Raw genomic sequence first — 20386 nt, 5'->3', positions numbered from 1 at the left:
ATGGTATGCTTGTCTCCCTTACATCTTTGGTGCTTGAACTCCATTCAGTAAGTGCTTCTCATAAAAATAAAGGTATTTTTGTAAATCAGTGAGAGAATTGATTTGTGTTTTCCATTTAGATAATTTGTGATTTTCATTTTGCCCTAGTTTGGATTGGGATTAGGGCATTCCAAGTCCTGTTTTTAGTGTTTCATTGCATGTTTTCTCCTATAAGGCTCACAACAGCCTGGTGATGAAGTTGAAGTTTCATCATTTCCTGGATGATAAATCTGAGGACATTTAATATTTACAGGGGCACAGGTTCAGGATTCTTCAGAGCCAGGATTTAGATCCAGGTTTTTCCACAATCTCATGCTGCTTCTTTTGACATTTACATTGGTCAAAAAATAAATACTAAACAATTTCAGGAGATCTCAGTTAATTTAATTCTATTTAACAGCAGGATATAAGATGATAACTATCCTACTCAGGTAAGGTAGACTTGTAGCTTAACAGAGACCTGAGTGATCACACCATTCTCCTGGAAGACAAATTAAAACATTTCACCCACATTCCCCCAAACACACACATAGAAACACTCTTAACACCAAAGGGTTACTGGCTGGGGCTGGAGTATTACCCAATTTCAGGGAGCATCTCACCCTGATTTTGTGTTTGAAGATAAGATTTAGGAAACATCTATGTTCTGTGTTGTGTGACACAGTGCTTGACGGGTTCTCCACTGTGCTTCTGTATCTAGTACAGTGACTGAGCACACAACAAAAGCTCAATAAATGTGTGTTGAATAATATTGTTGAATAGACATTGTTTTATATGAAAATCTGCTTAAGAAATGTCCCATTCTATGGTGTTATACGTCTGTGCCATACAAATGATATTCACTCACTTACTTAATCAATCTTATGATTCAATATTATTCAATATTTATTTAAATTCAAAATTTATTGATACTTTCATGTTCCAGATTCTATGCTTTTGTGGAATTTTTCCTCTGTGTTTTCTTCATACTTTTAGAATCATCTAGTTTATTGTTACCCAAAAGTCTGTACTCTGTTTAGTTTTTTCACTGTATCAATGTGTTTTTCTTTGAATCAAATCCTTTTTATAATTCAATAGTTCAATTCAATGATTTTATCAAAAGGTAATATCCCTGAATCACAATTTGATATAGTAGTTAATTCTTTCCAATATATGAAATAAAAGTAAAGACATTATTAACATAAAAGTATTCATTTAGTTATCACTTGAAACTATTGCACAAAACGCTGACAGGTTTAAGTGCATTATTTGGAAAACTGGTCTAAGACTCTGGTGGTTAGATGACATGATCAAGATCAAAGAGACAGTTCATGGCTGTATAAGTTGAAACACGGGCCTTCTTTTATGAATTAGATAGTAATGCCACATATCTATCATTTTAAATTAAAAACATTATTATAATGAATCTTCTATTCCTTTTATACTACACACATTCTTTTTAGAAACTATTTTAGAAACCAGTATAATTTCTAGACACATTCATGAATTTATACTATGCTATGCTGTACTATACTATACTATGATATATTTATTATATACTCTATATATACTTATTATATACTCTATATTATATACTCTAAGGGAAATTCTCAGCAGTACTTTTTTAAAATTTGTAGACCTGGACCCATTAGCGTTTACCAATTGTGTGTGTTCTATAGCCAAGGCTACATTCAAGCCCCAGATTTACTACTTTTTAGCTTTTTAGTATTGAGAAATTCATTTAACTTTCCTGGCCTTTAATGTCTTCATCTGTAAAATGGGACAATAATACCTATCTACAGGCATTGGTCATTAAATAAAATATTTGATGCTGAGTATTTCAACAATATCTGGTGTATAGTAGTTGGATGTGATGAATATTAAAATGACAATAAGAGAATTTGATGAATGCTATTGATTTTCTTTCCTAAAAGCTACATATCTGCACACAAAAATCAATGTTCTGAATATAAGTGTCAGAGTTTTCTCCAAGCTCTGGAAACCTTAACCTTCTAGCTTAAGTGAGAGATCTACTGATATTTTTAAGGGTTCAAGTAACAGAGAAAGGGAATAACACTATTTCTTTTTTAAAAAAAGTTTTAAATGTTTATTTATTTTTGAGAAACACAGAGACAGAGTGTGAGCAGGGGAGGGCAGAGAGAGAGGGAGGCACAGAATCTGAAGCAGGCTCCAGGCTCTGGGCTGTCAGCACAAGACGTGGGGCTCAAACTCATGAACCACGAGACCATGACCTGAGCCGAAGTCAGATGCTTAATAGACTGAGCCACCCAGGCACCTGGAATTGCACTATTTCTAATCTTGGTTGTTGAAAGCAAATCAATCATCAATTTTCTAAGTCAACTAAACAAGCACAGCAGAATTAAAAAAAAATTGTAATATACTGAGCAGAGGCAATGTTACTGCAGGAATCTTAATGATACAATATTACACAAGCACATTTAAAAAATATAAGGTGCAAGAACATTGCACATAAAAGAAAATATATTTACTTGGATTACTGAGAACAGAAACATGGAGTATATGGAAGTAAAGAGTATCTGTGAAAGGGGAATAGCATTTTTGTGTGCTCAGCAATTTGCTAGACAGAGAAAATGATTCTAATAATCTGAAGCTCCAGTGCTTCCCTCACTTGTTTACAGTGCTATTGCATGATTGCTGAGGTTTTTTTTTTTTTTTTTTTAACATTTATTCATTTCTGAGAGACAGAGAGAGAGAGGGCATCAGCAAAGGAGGGGCAAAGAGAGAGGGCGACACAATCCAAAGCAGGCTCCAGGCTCTGGACTGTCAGCACAGAGCCCAAAGTGGGACTCGAACCCATGAACCATGAGATCATGAACTTACCTGAAGTGGAATGCTTAACCGACTGAGCCACCCGGGTGTCACATCGCCGAGAAGTTTTAGAAGGAAAATAGGTAGAGTGGATGTGAGAGACTGGATTATGAAGCCAATAGTCTTCTATGATCCAACACTCACGGATGTGACACTACACGGATACAGACATGAGGGAGCGATCATAGAGAGGGTGATGATAGGAGAGTGACAGAGTTAGACAGAAATGTTAACAAAGTGTAAGAAGGTATATAGTAAAAGGCAAGAAGAAAGGAAGCTATCTTTAGACTAATACCCTGAGGACAGAGGAATGCCAGCAGAAACAGGGGAAAGTTCTAGAATAACCATTTAGTGCGGAGAAAATAGGAGGTGAAGACCAAATAAAATAAAATAAAATAAAATAAAATAAAATAAAATAAACAAAATAAATCGAACAATTTCTCAGTATACTTCAACCCGATCCACAAGAAATCCGAAAAAGGAAATGGACTTAAATGGAAGCAGAACTCAATTTGAGAATTTTTCTTTATCATCTGTTAGAGCATAAACACACAGGGCTGGGTTTTAGCCAGACCATCAGGTGCACAGAACTGAACTGGAGAACGATCGCCAGTACATAGATGGGTCAAATGAGGAAGGAAAACATTTAAGATAAATCTAAACTGAAACTAAATATATGAGCAACACGGATTATGAACTCGTCTGAATATGAAAAGACAAAGGCATAAAGTTATTAATAAATTTTAAAATTTATCCTAGAAAACCGTTGACTTAGAAAAGAACAACTCAAATATACCAATACAAGAAGTATTTAAAAGAAAACAGACAACATGAATCAAACCACAGAATACAGAAATAGCTCCTTTCTCTTCAAATATGTTGGCGTGTGTATTTTTCCTACTTCCCGTTAAAATAAACTCTTTAACGATACAGTAATGCCTCCTCAACCACAAAATTCCCTTCATGTGGATAAAACATATAATTTTGGAGATTTTGTTTGGCAAATGTGAGCATTTTGTTTTCTTTACACCTAAGATGTGGGCTTTTCCTCTTCAGGATAACTAAGTGGTAAAATAGAGTAGAGATTGTGACTTGGAGAGGGAGTTAAATAGCAGGCAGGGAGAGTGGAGGGTTTTGCAATTCTTGATGGAAGAAGAAAGGAGAGAAGAAGTAAATTCAACTTTGAACTAGACTGTTCCATGTGTTAAGAGAGGGCAGGCATGAATAAGAGGGTTGTAAATTGGGGATGCTTTTGTTCTGTATATCTGAGACCATAAGAACTACCAAGAAATGCGAAATTTACATTCTTTTTTTTTAATGTTTATTTATTTATTATGAGAGAGAGAAAAAGAGTGCTTATACTAGCTGGGGAGGGGCAAAGACAGAAGAAGAGAGAAAATCCCAAGCAGAGATTGCTGTGATTGTAGAGCCCTACGAGGGGCTTGATCTCACTAACCATGAGATCATGACTTGAGCAGAAATCAAGAGTCTCGATGCTCAACTGACCAAGCCACCCAAGAGCCCCAGGAAATCCATATTCTTAAGCATAACATCAGAATACATTGGACGGATAGACAGGCAGATGTAGAAAAATAACACCTCTTAATTAAGTGATATCTATGACAAAGCTCAATGACTTGTAAGCAACTTATTACAACAGTGGAATAAGGAAAGCCTGCAATTGTCATTAAGGGAAAAATAAACAGGAACTAAATGAACGGTACTCAATTTATTCATGAAAATATACAAGGTATAATTTATATTATCTTTGCTTTTTAACATCACTGGGTAATTGAGACAGGTAAAGGGCTTAGGCAATTTTGATTTTGATATATTACTTCTTAATTTTAAAATAGGGGTGGTTCAGTTGGTTAAGCTTCCAACTTTGGCTCAGGTCATGATCTCACAATTCGTGGGTTCGAGCCCTGTGTCAGGCTCCGTGCTGACAGCTCAGAGCCTGGAACCTGCTTCGGATTCTGAGTCTCTCTCTTTCTCTGCCCCTCACCCACTTGCATTCTGTCTGTGTCTCTCTGTCTTTCCAAAGTCAATAAACATTAAAAAAAATAAAATAACCATAAGGTAACTTAAGCTTTGAGAAATTAAATGATATATTAAAATCATAAAGTGACAAGTGACAAACCCACAAGTGACAATACCATTATCATTAATTGAAGTCATACTGCATGCCTGGTACTGAGATAAATTGATTGTTTTCATGATCCCATTTAGTCCCCATATTAACCTTGCAAAGGAAATATTATCATTCCCATTTTATAGACAAGGAAATTGAGGCTCATAAGTGGTATGTAACCTGCAAAGATGACACAACCAGTAACGCTTGTATTTAAACCCAAACCAACAGAAGATGTAATCCCACCTTTAATATTTTAGTTTGAATCAGTCAGGCTTCAGTCAGAAAAACAAAATTACTATAAAAGATAAAAAATACAGGGTTCATTGAGGGACTAGACCATACACAACTGAGGGGCTAGTTAAAAGTCTATGCAAAGCCATAGCCTATGTGTTTGATGTTGGGGAGGAGTGGACAGTCCATAGGTTAACACAAAAGAAGAACTCAAGTGGAGGAGAACGAAGACCAGCAGAAACCCAGGGGGACAAACCAGAGTCCACATCTGTCTCTTGCCATCTCCAACCTCGATGGTACAGGTGACCTATAGGAGCATCCGTCACTTGCAACATGGAGCTCATAATGCACCTGCTCCAGGATCTGGAGGAGTTGAGGGGCAAGCTGTGGGGTGGCTCCACCAAGCAGGTAACCTGGCACAGCAGCAAAGCTGTGTGCAAAGTGCCATGGTGCCAACCACCCTTGCCGGCCTTCCAAGTGTGAAAATGAATCTTCCTTTATCTCTTTTCAAACCCCATTCAAACCTGTCCCATAGCAACTCTCACTTGGAACCAGAGAAGGGATTTATGGGAAAAGTAGTTCAGTTGAGCTCCGTGGAAACAATACCAACTCACGTCACCACAGGGATCCAGGGAGAGCAGGCTGCATGCACACGTGCACAGGTGGACACACATGTGGGTGTAGGTGTGCATATGTATATGTGTGTATGCACACGTGTGTGCACTTCTGAATTGGTCTTAGTGATTTTTTCGGTTAGTTATGAGTCTCTCCAACTCTTACCTTCTTTGATTCTTCTCTCGTAGTGGTTTACAGAAAGTCATGTTGGGACTAGGACTACTGAGTGTAATATCTTTTTAGAAAAGCCAGATCACTTTGTCATTACACTTACTCATTACATTTTAAAGAAAATTTTAACTACCAATACTTCTACTAATTATTATTAAATTATCCAAGACAAATATCTAACCCAAATCATTATAAATAAAAGGGTTACACAGCTTGATGGATAGATCCTGGATGCGAAAATGCAACATATTTTATCACAAGCCCAGTCTGTCTGCAGTGGCCCCCAAAAGTATTGCAAGACAGCCTCCAAGAAGCTGAGAGCTCAGTGGGTTTGAGGCCACGATCACTTACAGTGTAATTGATGGACTGTAATCAAGCAGCAGCAGCAAAAATGCCTCACGTGAGATAAGACAGCCATGATTTAAAACATCACCTATACTACCAGCACTGATTCCATGCTCTGCTCAGCAGTGATTCCAAACTCACAAGGATTTTACCACTGTGAAGGTTTTATGTGGTCTATAGCGGAGTGCAATAAAAATGTTGCTTCCTGTGATCTGTATACTTTGCTTCTGTTAATGCAGCCTGAATTTGTCTAAGCGGCCTTTTTTAGAAACAAGACTAGAGTCAGATCCCCAGGACTATGACTTCATGTTCTGTTTTCGAATAGGGACTTTGCTATCTTCTACTTACACGTTTGAATTTCTGAAGCAAAGCGAGGAACTCTGCATTCGATAGATTTCCATGTGTTTTTTGTTACTTGTTGTTTCAGCCAGTTGAGAAACATTTTGAGTATCAACTTGGTCATCTGGCTATTTATTAGATGGCCTAAGTATAATTTCTAGACCTGCTGAAATTGGTTTTGCTTTCTGAGAAAAACTGTTTTAAGTGGCTCTCTATCAGTGTAAGAATAGCATTCTCTAGCTTGGCTTTCTCACTTCTTGGTTGACCTCTTGTATGTCCTTTATGAAAATACTCAAGAAATTTAAATAAACTTTTAGTGTTATCCACTTCCTTGAGGCTGAAAGTCAACTTAACATTATATTCTGACATCTGCCATTATGTATGGATCTTTAAAGGGCAAGGCCTTTCTTTATCTTTTGTCCTGTAATGCGTTCCCTTCCTTCTTATCCCTGTACCTTCTCCCCTAAATTAATAAAACTGAACAATAACTAACCCACACCTAACACTATGTAATCATTCTCTGATCTGTAGAATTAGGGCATGACTTGTATTTACCACACAAGCCTGTTGTGAGAATAAAGACACAAAATAACCCCCACAAGGCACTTTATGTAATGCCTGGGATGCAGGAAATGTTTAATTTATTACTAATTTTGCTATCTATTATCGTTCATGTGATTTTATCTGTCCTCCAGATTCCTCTCAGAATTTTTTCCAAGGTCCCAGATTCACCACTTAGACAGTTATTTTCATTCCTATCACTTCACTTTCCTCTGCCTTCATCATGTTGAAGTCTAGAATTGTAGAGAAGGCCAGGATGGGCATACTATCAGAAAACAGGAAATGTGCAAGGTGGTCAATGGGCTGGCAGGGAAAGAAGGCTTTTTGGCATCCAGTGATTTTGAGAGGGAGGGATTTTAATTCCCTACCAGGCTTTATGAACTGGGTGGAGGCCTTTTGATCACCACAATATCTGGACCTACTGGTTTGTTTGCCCAGAAGCCAGAAGGCTAAATGCCTTGCACCAAACAGGACATTTCGTCCTAAATGTCCAAATGCTCCAATGGAATCAATGCAATGAGTGGCACAGCAGAGGAACCATGAGGCTAACTCAAAGGAGATATGGAAAACAGCAAAGAGCAAGCTCCTTGCTCCACTCGTAAATAGTATGGAAGCATTTTATGTGGGATTGAAATATAATCTTGTAATGTGATAGGAAGAATAATTTTATGTGACCAATTTGAAAGTGATGCTCTCCGAATATTCAAAATTTATCAAGAGTCACAGAATGTCTAAGCTTGAAATTCAAGTAAATAGTATACTGTACCTTCATATTGTCCTGGTGAAATTCCATTTACATATGAAAGAGAAATGCCAATAGCCCTTGTTGGTATTACTTGGCCCTCCTGGTTATTTACCTGTACTGGAACATCTACAAATGCTTTGGTGACTCAAGTTCCTGCACTTACATTATTTACTGCTATCATAATTTAAGATCTTTTAAAAATACCCTATAATAGTGCCATGTAAAAGCTAGTGATGATTCAGTAAAATGCACTAAGAAATCAATAACCTGGAAAGGAAGTTAGGTGAGATAAAAATGCCACAAAGAAGCCCAACAACCTCCATAATATGCCATATATTTAATTTAAGAGTGAGTATTCTGAGAAATATTAGGATAATTCTGAAGAAACATAAAAGCCTCATTAAAACAACTACACCTTTAATTTCCCCCAAATAGTTCATATGAATGTGCAAGAATAATGAGAAGGTGCTGGCTACAAGATCAGTGCCTCTGAAATGTGCTTCTAACCCAAGTTACCATCTGTCCTAAGGTATAAAGTATTCTTTATGATTTTAAAGGAGATGGTGTATTTCAATATAAATATTTTTGCAAACATTTATTGTGCTTAGGAAGCATGTCCATATGCAAATATATATTACAATGTTTGTAGATGCATGTGCTTTAGAAGATGTCCTACTTTATTTACATTCATTCAGTGAGAAAAGTAGTCTTAAATCTTTTCATTCTGCTATTGTATTATGGATTTAGGAGTCAGACAGGCTTCTCCATCTTACTACTGTAAAACTTGGAGCTATAAATATCTGAGATCTTTTTTCTCAAATACACAACTCTCCAGAGTTGACTGGAGAGTAAATGAAATAATGTGCGTTAAGTACTGAATATAGTACAAGCTCTCAAACTTTGGCACATACCATCCAAGTAATAATAGAAGACGCTCCTGTAGCACTAACTTATATGTCAGCCTGTGTTTTAAATGCCTGGTATATGTTAACTTGGGTGGTCCTCAAAGTACTCCTCTGACTTAGATTCTACACCATCACTCCCATTTTACAGATGAAGACACCAAGCCACAGAAAGCTTAAGTAACTTCCGTCATTTCCAATAGCTGGAAAGTGGCTACATTAGAATTTGAACCTAAATGGCCCTGTTCTAAAGCCTGAGATTCTTAGTGCCTGCCATTGACAAACACCAGAACTTGATTTAATCTCAATAAGCAGAATGTCACGTTCGTCTAGATTTTTCACTCATTATGTGTTAGTCGTCCAACCAGCATTCAAAATGAGACCAAATTAGATTTTCAGCGATGACACTGATGAGTAATTGTCAGCAAATCAGTCACCAGCTTGATTTTAGCATGATTTCCTAGCCAGATGCATGCTCCAAAGATAACTATTGATTTGATTGTTAATGGGGAAGAGAAAAAAAACAAAACAAAACAAAACATAAGGTGATGAAATAGGCTCTCACAAGAGGTACTGAAAAACAGAAAGAAATTCCCCAGGGTGGTGGTCGTGGTTGGGGGCAGGGAAGGTGATAGTAGGCAGGGGCCGAGGCACATCAGGATTCTAACAAAAATTTAAGATAGCTAAGGGAAAAATAAGGCATGAATGATATTATGCTTGAAAACTGCTTGACATTTTACTGGAGAACTTTTTTCTACAGTTGGAGAATATGAAAGCATAGAACAGTTGGCTTGGGGCCAAATGCACATGATCACCCCATGCTGTCAGGAATGGTAGGGTTGTTGATTCTACCTGGGGTAAAGCTGACCAGAAAAACTAAATCCTTTAACCACTTTGCTCTTTAAATAGTGTTTTGGGGTTTAGACTCAGAGTGAACTCACTAAACCACCTGTGTTTTTATTTTACTTACACAGAAATGCTCTTTCCAAATTCTAATTAAAATCTGCTGTTTACTCTGGTCTTTAATGTGGCGGGTACAGCCATGGAGTATGGGACCCTTTAATGACTTGGTGAGCCACCACTGTTGTTCAGAGAGAGGAGGATAATAGAAAGAAAAAAAATGCTAATTTGTTTCTGCCTGGTGGTAAATATTTGAAATCATGGAACTTGTATTTCAGAAAGTAATTTAAATATGGAATAAATAGATAGGAGTTTGACCTAGTTCAGACTTGGACTTGTTGCAGGCATCATGCATTCTGATATTATAGAAAGCGAATGCTTCTTCTTTTCCAAAACCTACTGGTATCCTCCTGGTACAACGCTATAAACATAGTTGAAATCTTTTATTTCCTTATTAGGTTTATGACCACACAAGCGGAGTAAGGACAACATCCCTGAAAATGACCTGAGTATTAATGAGATGGATCTATGTAGAGGGGGATAGGGCTCCTGATATCAAAAGGCAATAAACTTAAGTCCCAACTTCCCTAAGCCATTCAAATTCAGAAGGCTAATAGCGTAACAAATGAGAGGCATCTGAGTTGAAATCTCAGTTTGGCTCCATTTCTTGCTAGCTCTGGGACCCTTAGAAAGTTTCTTAACCTCTCTGTGGTTATGAAACTACACAGAAGTGTTGGAGAATAGAATGACACAGCCTGTATAGTGCTCTTAATGATTCTGAATAAATAGCATCCTTTATGGTTTAGCTGAACTCTGCCTCCTCTATGAAGTCCTCACTTACGATTCTGCGACCTCTGGCCATTCCTTCCTTCGCTTCTGCTTCCTGAATTGTTTATGCTGCATAATTAACAAGGGAGCAAACACCATGCCACAGTATAAGAGTCCTTGCTAACAAGAGAGACATCATGTGCTCATTTAATTTCTTCGAAGTAAAAAAGAAAATATGCTTCCTCTGCCCCTCCAAGAACAGAGATTAAACTTGGTCTTGGCCAACTAGGACTCTTGGGCTAAATCCAGCTGCCACCTGTTTTTGTAAATAAAGTTTTATTAGGAAACAGCTATGATCATTCATTTACATGTTCTCTATGCCTGCTTTAGTGCTACAACAGCAGAGTTGGATAATCACAACAAAGATCATATGACCCACAAGGCCTAAAATAGTTACTATTGGGCCTTTTACAGTCCAAGTTTGTCTACTTCTCCTGGAGTAGGCCATTCTACAATATGGGTGTATGTTCTAGGACAAGCCTAGCAGATTATAAGAATCTGTAGTTGGTTTCAGCTCTATTCTATGGCTCTAACTGGATTCTGAAGTTTAAAGGCAAAGAAAAGGTTTTTCATATAGCCCGACCATTAAACAAAGGGCCATTCCTTTATCCGGTATCAGTGAAAAAACAGCAATCTGTTCACAGTATAGGCAGGATGCCTTGATAGTTGATTTGTTGGTTTACACTGTCAGTTTTCTGAGAAGATATAATGATAATTCCAGCACTGAAGTGATTTCACCTTAGGCACTGATGCGTGAACCTAATCTACCACCAATTTAAGCTGAGACTGGACTGTGTAATACAGCACTTGAGAAGCACATTTAGCTTCCTCTTTGGATGTTTTGCAGGATTTTGATTGTTGTTTTTGTTGTTGTTGTTGTTGTTAGGTTCTTCCAGATTTGGTCACTCAGTTCCATTTTCTCTAAGCTGACTAGCTCTCATGTGTATCTCTAGACCTCTGTCTTCTTGGTTTCTCTTGCTTGGTGGAGTAGATATTGCCAGGTATCTCTCAATATCTGTCCCTTCCTTCTTTCACGGAAATAGCATTTTTATTAGGGCACATTAGCCCTCCTTCTAGCATAGTGTGGTCATGCGATCAGGTTTGCCTCACGGGGAAGTGATGCATGTGACTTCCGGGTTGTGACTGTAGGAGAGATGACATTGTTGTCCTTCTCTTTCTCCTGCTCACCTTCCCCTCTTCTGCTGCCTGGATTATGAATATACTGATAAAATATCTTGGCTAGTACAGAACTACTCTAGGGACACCAGAGAAATAAAATAGAGAGCCTGGGTTCTTGACATCATGAACTGTCAGACTCATCACAACAGTTATATGCAGGAAAAATATGCTTTGGTCTTTCTGAAGTCACTGTACTTGATTCCTCTCTTTTATGCAGCAAACCTATTTTCTAAGAGATATCCAGTCACCACCATCCTAGAGTATGCAGTCAAGGATCTGAGGTAACTATTTATCAACTTATCATACCAATGAATATACAATTTACATTTGAAACTATGCAAGAAACTTTATCTTACAGACATTTTTTTTAAAGGATCTGATCAACACAGGGTGAGAGGAAAGTATGAAATCCTTTTCTGAAGTAGTGACATGGAAAGTTCTAGAATTTTATACTTATTGTTCAAGGACTTTGCACTTGCTCTTTCCTCTGCCTGGTAAGTTCATCCCCTATATATAGCATATATAGCTATCACATAGGAGGTGCACCCTTAGTTCCTTTAGATCTTTGCCCAAATGTCACATGATTAGAAAGGACTTCCTAATGTGGCTGTTTTTGTACATGAAAGCATCCTTCACGGCACTGTTAACTGCCTTAAATAATCTATATCTGTGTCTTATTTAGTGCCTGTCTTTCTACATTCACACACACAAAATATACATACTTTGGGGAAATATCTACTGCATCTGTTTTATTAACTGCTCTTGCTCTGGAATTAAGAAGAATGTCTGGCAGAAAGTAACCCCTTGATAAAGCTTTGCAGAATGAGCGAATGAATCAGTGAGTACGTGTCAAGAAGACCAGAGCCACTGCAGTTCAAACAGTAATGGGGAACTAAATGAGATGAGCCTGGAGAGGTGGCCCTGCCACTTCGTGAAGGGCCTGTGGGTCACACAAAGGATTTTATCTTTCTCCCAAGTGCAAAAGAAGACAGTGAAGGATTTCAAAGGGATCAGAGTACCCCATCATCAGGATGGGGGATTTGAAGAGATCAATTTCTCTGCAGAATACAAAGTAGATTAGGGAGAGATCAGAGTTTCTTAAGGAAGAGCTGCTATAGACTGTGGCCATCATCCGGGAGAGAGATTATGGATGGTTGGCAAGGCTAGTCTTTGGAAACAGTGCCGGTCTTTCCCCGGGTTGCTCTCACTTCCCTTCCTCATCTTTGCTCTGCCCTGCTCTGTATTGGAACAGACCTTGTGTCTAAAATGCTGTGTCCCAGCATCCCTTGCTGGCCAGTTCCTGTCTGAGTTCACCAATAGGGAGCACGGCAGGAGACTTGAGAGTGGGAGGAAGGGAGAAGCAAGATATTTCTCCCACTTCTCCTGCCTACAGTTGTAATGCCGTGCCTGTGTCTCTCTGGTGGTTTTGGCTCTTGCTTTTCTCACTTCCTCTTTCCCCGGTCACAGCTTCCATGGGGCAGTGTTACAGGGTGTCCCCAGCTTCTTGTGGCTCCATGTCTACCGTTCCCTCCCACTTCCTGCAATTGCCCATCTCTGGGTGGCTCAGTCCCTTATTTGGTTTGCCACCATCACTTGATCAGTTACCCCTATTTTATTGCCTATTTTGGGAAAAAAAAAAACAAAAACAAAAACAAACTCAGAGCCTTTCTGTTTTACTGTCTGGACACTAAGAGATACAATCCTATATATTCTGCCACATGGATACATTTGTCTAAAAAAACAATTATAGAAATGGCTAGTATATACTTTTAATACAGCACAATTTCCCCCAGAAATAATAAGCTGCCCTTTTTTCTTAAAATAACAAGCTACTTTAAAAAGATGCTTAGATTGTAAGCTTCTTAGAAAACAAGGTTGACATCCCTCCAGTCTCTTATTTTCCAGGTACAGGTCCAAGTTTGCGTCTTTTAAAGCCCAATGGCAGAGATACGTGGCATTGTGCATATGGAGGCTTGGCAGTAAGGATTCTAGTCATTGACTTTCTTTTGCTGTCATTTCTCTGAATGAAATGGGCCACATCATCCTTTTAAAATTTTTTTCTATTTTCCATTAAAAATGATAGATCTTATTACATCATATTTCTTTTGCAAATTAGCTCAATAGCAGTTACCATAGTATATCACTGGTGTGGCCCAGCTGCTATTGTTTTTATTGCACTATTGCAGTGCCTCAGGGTAATTACCTTTGAGACCTCAAATGCATTCTCATATGTAAAACCCATTCTTTCCCGTTCAGTATTTTGAGACATATATCCTCAGCGTTTGCTTTATTTTCTTTTATTTATTCATCCGTGATGGCCATTTCATAATCAGTTTTAGATGTTCTAATATAATCCTCAAGAAGCACATCCAAGGGCACACAAAATGAACTCCGTGTCTTTCAGAGCAGGGGAGGAATTTAGCACTTTGGCAGGAGTTTGGGGCTGAGTGGGAGCCATGAGTGATGATTCTAGCTCCTGCCTTTGCATGCATTAACTGCTGGTCGCCTCTGAATAATTGGCTAAGAATATTGGTTAACACGTCAAGTGAAAATGTATGTGGCGGTGCCTGTCTCCATCATCCCAGGAGAACATCTGTCCACTTCCCAAATCCACTAAACAATTTGGCTCTCGTCTGCATGACTGGCAGCTTGTCCCAGGGAGGCCCTTTGCTACAAAGCAGGGAAGGGGGAAGTTTGGGTTTGAGTTGTGTTGGCAGGTTTTGTTGAAGCACTTTGGAGAGTAATTTTACAAAATTTGCCCGCTGGTGATATTAGCCCTTTATTTTTGTGAAAGTCAGAGGGAAAAAAAAAAGCCCACAACTCTTTATATGCATAGAAATTGCTTTAGGAAGTAGTTCTTTGGTTCTATTAAGGTTATTCTGTAAATGCGTTTTGAGCCCCTCCAAGCTGAAGGCATGACCTATACTCTGGAGGAATTCGGTTTTGCACAGGGACAAAAACATTTAAAAGAAAGAAAGAAAGAAAGAAAGAAGAAAGAAAGAAAGAAAATAGAAAGTATGCTCTTACAGTAAAGCATACAGAGTATTTTGAAGGAGGAAGTCCTTCTGTCTATGTGGACATAAAGGAACGCTACAGCAAAACCCAACAAATTAAAAACATTATAGCACAATGTGGTCAAGAAGAAATAGAATAAAGGATAAGTTATTTTACCTGATTTGAGCCCAAAGAGCCCCGTTTTTGTTTTGTTTTGTGTATTCCAAGCTACACATGGATATGCTATAATAATCATCATGTGGCTATTGGCTCCTCTTTGAGATACACATACTGCCAGAAATTATCTCCATTGCTGGAGTTGGCATAAGGAATTTTAGATAATTCACCACTGGGATCACCCCACCTGTACTTTCTACTAACACTGTGCGCTTCGTCTGTATCACACATTATTCTGCCCATTTTCCCCCTTCATTAATGGTCTATTCCGAAGGTTGAAATCACTGTCTAGCTCTCTGAAAGGAACAAGGCACAGATCACCATCTAGATTTTCATCAACCTTGCCTGAAATTATAGTCTTCATCTAAAATTTCTGTGGTTTTCTAGAGCTGGCTGTCTGATCCCCAAGCCTTCCAAGGTGAGTTGGTCTATGCAGCACAGAACTTAAGTTTCTCTTGGTGACATGAATTATCAGTCGGAGCTTTCAACTTCTTAAGGATCTGGCCTTTTCTCTTTATTGGGATAAATTCCATGTTTCAGTTGACATAAATAGTGGATCAAGCTCCCCAAAATGAAAGGCTTGGAGGTCAGATAATACCCTGAGGACTGCTATTCCAATTGTATCAAAACCCTTAACCGCTTTACAAAGAAAATATTGCCACATACTTCTCCTCTTGGAGGAAAGAATTTGATAAAGATTTTGAATGAATTTAAAGGAATACAAACTTTGATCTGTATATGTTGAAGGATAATAGGGTCCTACCATTGGTTTGTGAATGCATGAATTTGTAAATGTAACTGATCACTCAATTTTAACATTTGTGTCTCTTTTATTAGCGTTGTCCTATAACAACGCAGTATATGGATTTAGCAGAAACAGATGAAATCACCATTCCTACCACCTTACGAAGTTCCTGTTCCAAATATCCCTCTGAAATTATTGGAAGTGTATTTTTCTCTCACTCTCTCTGCATCCTTGAACACACTCACTGGTGGGCCAATTGCAAAATGTGCTCCACCCTTACCACTTTCCCAGAACTGCTGCTTCAGGGGGAGAAAATATTGCTACAATCCCAGACATTCTCATCATTCTTGACCTCTCTCCAGTATTCACTTGTACTCTTCCTTTCCTTTGTAAACTCACTCCTCCCTGAATCCTCATTTTTGGGCCCCTTTACTACAGGTCTTTTCCTAGACTCTATTTGAACCCTCTTTTCTTATCTTCCTGTAAACTTTCCTTCCATGGAATTGGTGATCATCCCCTCCTTAACATCCTGCTGTGTCTCTAACTCCGCATATCAAAACCTGAACTCATTCTCGGAGCCACCAGAATAGCTCATCTGCCTGACCTCCCTTTTGGTGAATGTTACCATCTTTCTGTTGCAAAGGCTTGAATCCTGGGAACCATCAATAGCTCCTACGTTCTTTTAGTCCAGCCAGGTCACTGGGATATTGTCACATTCATGAAATGTGTCATCCCTTCCAGCCTTCTGCCTCAATCCAGGTTCTGGCAATTACCACCTCTCTTGTGGATTATCTCAAGTGCTTTCTAACAGCACTCCTTTTCTGTAAACTCTTCATTCTCCTTACTGTCTTACCTAATGCTGACAGGTTAATTAAGGGAAACTCAACATATCAAAATTATTTCCCATCACTCCCTAAATTGAGTTGAGGAGCGCCTGGGTGGTTCAGTCAGTTAAGCCTCTGACTTGGCTCAGGTCATGATCTCATGGTTCATGGGTTCGAGCCCGGAGTCAGGCTCTGTGCTGACAGCTCGGAGCCTGGAACCTGGTTCAGATTCTGTGTCTCTCTCTCTCTCTCTCTCTCTGCCCCTCCCCTGCTCAAGCTCTGTCTCTCTCTCTCTCTCTCTCAAAAATAAAATAAACATTAAAATTTTTAAAAAATAAATAAATTGGGTTGATTGCTTATAGTGGAAACTGAAATAACTATTTAAGTATTAAAATTTGATTCATTGCTCAAATGAGGGCAATCGTTTCAAACAAATTAAGAGGCAGTAAACACACCAGACAAAAAATAAATATATAATTGCCTTAGTGTTTCACTTTCAACTTACTGCTTTGGTGTTGCACCGATAGATAGTCAAAGGTTGAGATATGTCACGGGTATTCTATCAGACGCTAGCTAGGTGTTGTTGGTATTATAAAGAGAATCAGAGCCAGACACTAGTTAAAGTAGTAAAGGCAGATTTTATTCCGTCGCTATTGCAATAGGGGAGAAAAGTTTTCACTACAGAACCAAATTTAATTCCAAATACAAGAAGTAAGTGGGGATTTATAGCCAAGGAGCCGAGTGAGAAAATCCCTAAACAGAGACATCAAGGATAAGAGGATTCTTGCTAAACCAATTTAACAGGATTCTTGCTGAAGGCAAGTCAGGGTGATCAGATATCAAAGGTATGGGATGAGAAACTCATCATATACTGGTAACGATCAGATAGTTAATTCCCCTTTGCCAGGTAATGTAACATAGTCACAGGTCCCAGGAATTTAGGGCCATGATTGTGACTGCCATCTAACAATTTGTGGAGAGTCTAAATATAACAACATATGCCAAACACAATACAAAAAATTGAAATTTTGAAAATATTTTTTTAATTTTTTTAAGTTTATTTATTATTAAGAGACAGAAAGAGACAGAGCATGAGCATGGGAGAGGCAGAGAGAGGGGGAGACACAGAATCCAAGCAGGCTCCAGGCTCTGAGCTGTCAGCACAGAGCCCAACGTGGGGCTCGAACTCACAAACCGTGAGATCATGCCCTGAGCCAGTCAGTGGCTCAACTGACTGAGACATCCAGGTGCCCCAAAGTTTGAAAATATTTTAAATAAGTAAAATAAAGAAGATTTATATGTTCCTCAGAAGAGAATTATAAATCTCATTTAATGCATTCCCTCACACATGAGTGTGAAGGTAACTAAAAGATAAGCCATCTCCTAGAGCTCATAGTTTCATGGCAGAAACCATTTCAGAGACACATGTTCTTACTTCAAAAATAAAATAAAAAGCTATTATCTCATTTATGAATACCTGGCATATATATTTCATACTTTCTGCCCTTTGTATTGGACTGACTCGGTATAATAACATTGATTCCACATAACCTTTTTGGGTTTGGTTTTGTTTTTTGTTTTTTGTTTTCGCCTTGACCCTAAAGTCAGTTTAAGAGATCCACTAAGTGATGCTTTCCAAGCACGAGGGAGGTTGCCCTCAGCAATTTCCTTGTTTCCTTCCCGTGCCTGGAGCCCATCCTCAGACTGACTGCAAATCAGCCTGTGCAAACCAGCTGCATCTGTGGGTCTGTTTGTTTTAATGTTTATTTATTTTTGAGAGAGAGACACAGAGAGTAAGCAGGGTAGGGGCAGAGAGAGAGGGGGACGGAGGATCCGAAGTGGGCTCCGGGCTGACACCACAGAGCCCAAGGCGGGGCTCGAGCTCACGAACCCAGAGATCACGACCTGAGCTGAGGTCCAACGCTCAGCTGACTGAGCCACCCAGGTGCCCGCCCCGCTGTGCTGTGTTTTGCAAGCGGTGAAGTCCTGTGACTTGGCAGGCACCCCTCTGCTTTGCATCCTCAGTGGGGATCCTCAACGCTCCACAGCATCTACTGCCCCTTCTTTGATGGAAGAGGACAGCGGCCACTGCAGGGTAAATGAAGTAATTCATATAAACTAGATAGGACAGCACGTGTCACCTAGTCAACACGTGCAATGCTGTGCTTACGTTTAATGTTCTTCTCTTCTTCTGCCTCCTTGAATTCAGGGTGCAGTTGTTATCTCTGGCATTTGACTCCCAGCTCCCTCTGTTTAGCTTGATGTTGGACGGCTTCCTACCTTTTTTTTTTTTTTTTTAATTTTTTTTTTTTTTTTCTTTTTTTTTCGGCTTCCTACCTTTTGCAGCTCCCAACTGCCCTGGTGGTTACGGCCCCTGGGAATCCAACTCTGGTGCCAGACTCTGGCCTATCACCGTAGCTGGTTCTGTTCTTCCTCCCATTCTCCATGGGGGATGGGAGGATTCAGAACTCTTTGGGGTTCAGCTCCTTCATAAATCACACTGCATTTCAGCTTATTCAATACTTTCAGGCATAATCGTGAAGACAGAGGAAAGAAGGGCATTTACATTGTTGAGGTAGCTTTGAGGGGTCTGTGGTGCTGGCAGCTACACTGGATCCAGCGAGAGGCAGCTCTGCTCTTGAACGGCTGCCAGATCTGGACAAAAGACGTCTGTCATCCCCATCCAGAGGAGAGAACATCAATATCAACAATATGTGCAAATTTGGAGTCATCCGAAGCCAGGGCATTCCGGCTTTTCTGCCAAGTTTGGGAGAGTAGAGGTGTATGCTATGCCAAACATGTGGGACATACAAACATTCTCCACAAGTCCATCTCCAACCTGCTGCAAGCTGCCCTCAGCCTGAACTTCAGACCCAAGCTGTGCAGAAGTGTCCTGCACAGGCTCTCCTTATGCTTCCTGGCATCAGCATTGCAAATCCAGGCGTCGTCACTGAGCAGGGGGCACGGTGTTCAGATGGCAGTGCTGGGTTCCAGCAGGCTTGTGACTGGAATCATCGGACTCTCAAGTCCTGATTCTGCACTAAACGGAGGAGTGACCTTCAGAAAAAAACAAACTCTGTGCCTCAGTTTCCTCAGACAGCTACTTTTGTAAACAAAAGTACTGAAAAACAGCTACTTTTTAGCATTACTGATTTCTCTGTAAAGGGGGGTTGGAGGCATGGCATCAGGTTGGAAAAGTGGACTGAGGGCTTGATCTGGAAGTGCCATTTGCCTCATGATCATACATTTTATTTAGATTTTTCCTTCATCAGGATGCTGAGCTCCTGATTCCTTTGCGCATGTCCCTTTCATCCTGTGGCCTGGGAATTAGCAAGTGAAAACTAGGCATTCTAGCTTCAAGCAGCAAGTTAGATAAAGAAGCTGAGCAAACAGCTTCCAGCTGGTTGATTTTTGTTTCTCAGTAATTAATAATTACATTTTATATGATTTTCCTTAAAGCTAATTATATTCCATGTGCTTTTTTTTCTTAAAGACTACTAATTATGCTAGCTATTGAGATAGAAAGTTTGTTATAAAATGTTATGTAACTTAATGAATACAATTCCATATGCGATGCCATTTCTTCTTTCTAACATAATTGGAACACTATGATAGTCGCTTCCATTTCACAGAAGGGAAAATGGAGTTTCTGAGCAGATAACGTTTGTATCCAGAGATCTACGGTGGAAGAATTTGAAAGTAGGTTTCAACCTTAGCTTTCTGGCTCCAAAATGTCTGCGCCTTCCCTTAAAACAATGAAATTACATTTTATCAAGAAAAAGAACTCCAAAATTCAAGAGTTATTGGAGATTATGGAGTCTAACATTC

At 39.2% G+C, this 20386-nt stretch overlaps 1 pseudogene; it reads right to left on the bottom strand.

The window, feature by feature from the left end:
* The window catches only part of LOC112858655 (putative ATP-dependent RNA helicase DDX10), a 115455-nt pseudogene extending 96450 nt beyond the window's left edge, over positions 1–19005 (bottom strand).
* Between the last annotated feature and the right edge of the window lie 1381 nt (positions 19006–20386).

The sequence above is a fragment of the Puma concolor genome, chromosome B1 (assembly GCF_028749965.1).
Source record: "Puma concolor isolate L17-30 chromosome B1, mPumCon1.1.hap2, whole genome shotgun sequence".
Classification (NCBI taxonomy): Eukaryota; Metazoa; Chordata; class Mammalia; order Carnivora; family Felidae; genus Puma; species Puma concolor.
Note: the sequence above shows the minus strand (reverse complement) of the source record. Positions and strands in the feature narration are given on the sequence as shown.